Raw genomic sequence first — 927 nt, 5'->3', positions numbered from 1 at the left:
TTTGCAAGAGTTGATTACAGAGTCTATACAAAGGAAGAACTATATATAGCTCGAATACACAATTTCTAGTTAGTTGCATAGGATATAACAGAACAACTAACTTCTAACAACTTGCCTAACTAACTCTAACTAACAATTCACTTATGTATAGCTTAATACTCCCCCTCAAGATAGATGGTATATGTCTACCAATCCTATCTTATCCTTTAAAGTCTTGAACTGATTAGGTAGAACTGCCTTGGTTAACATGTCTGCAAGTTGATTTTTGGTGGAAACATGTGAGGTTTTAATCAGACCTTCCTATATCTTTTGTCTGATTAAATGACAGTCAATCTCTATGTGTTTCGTTCTTTCGTGAAACACAGGATTGGCACCAATGTGCAAAGCTGCCTTGTTGTCACAAAACATCAAAGTTGGACCTTTGTGTTCAACCCTGAGTTCTTTGAGTAATGACAACAACCAAGTAATCTCACTCATTGTGTTTGCCATGGTCCTGTACTCTGCTTTAGCAGATGACTTTGAAACTATTTGTTGCCTTTTGCTTTTTCAAGAGATAATTGAATCACCAAGAAAACACAAAAGTCTGTAGTTGATCTCCTAGTATCCACACATGCTGCCGAGTCAGAGTTTGTGTAAGCTTTGAGCAATACTTCAGATGTAGCAGGGAAAAGAATCCCCCGTCCTGGACTTGTTTCACATATTGCAAAACCCTTTGTGCAGCTTGAAGATGTCCAGACTTAGGAGCAGTCAGAAATTGACTTAGCTTGTTTACTGGATAAGCTATGTCAGGTCTATTGATGATTAGGTACTGAAGTTTTCCAATAATTTTTCTGTACAATGTAGGATCAACCAAATCATCCTTTTCATCTTGTGCTTCTTGTGACAGTTTCAAGTTCACTTCCATAGGTGTGCTAACAGGCTTAGATC

This window comes from Cannabis sativa, chromosome X (assembly GCF_029168945.1).
Source record: "Cannabis sativa cultivar Pink pepper isolate KNU-18-1 chromosome X, ASM2916894v1, whole genome shotgun sequence".
Classification (NCBI taxonomy): domain Eukaryota; kingdom Viridiplantae; phylum Streptophyta; class Magnoliopsida; order Rosales; family Cannabaceae; genus Cannabis; species Cannabis sativa.
Note: the sequence above shows the minus strand (reverse complement) of the source record.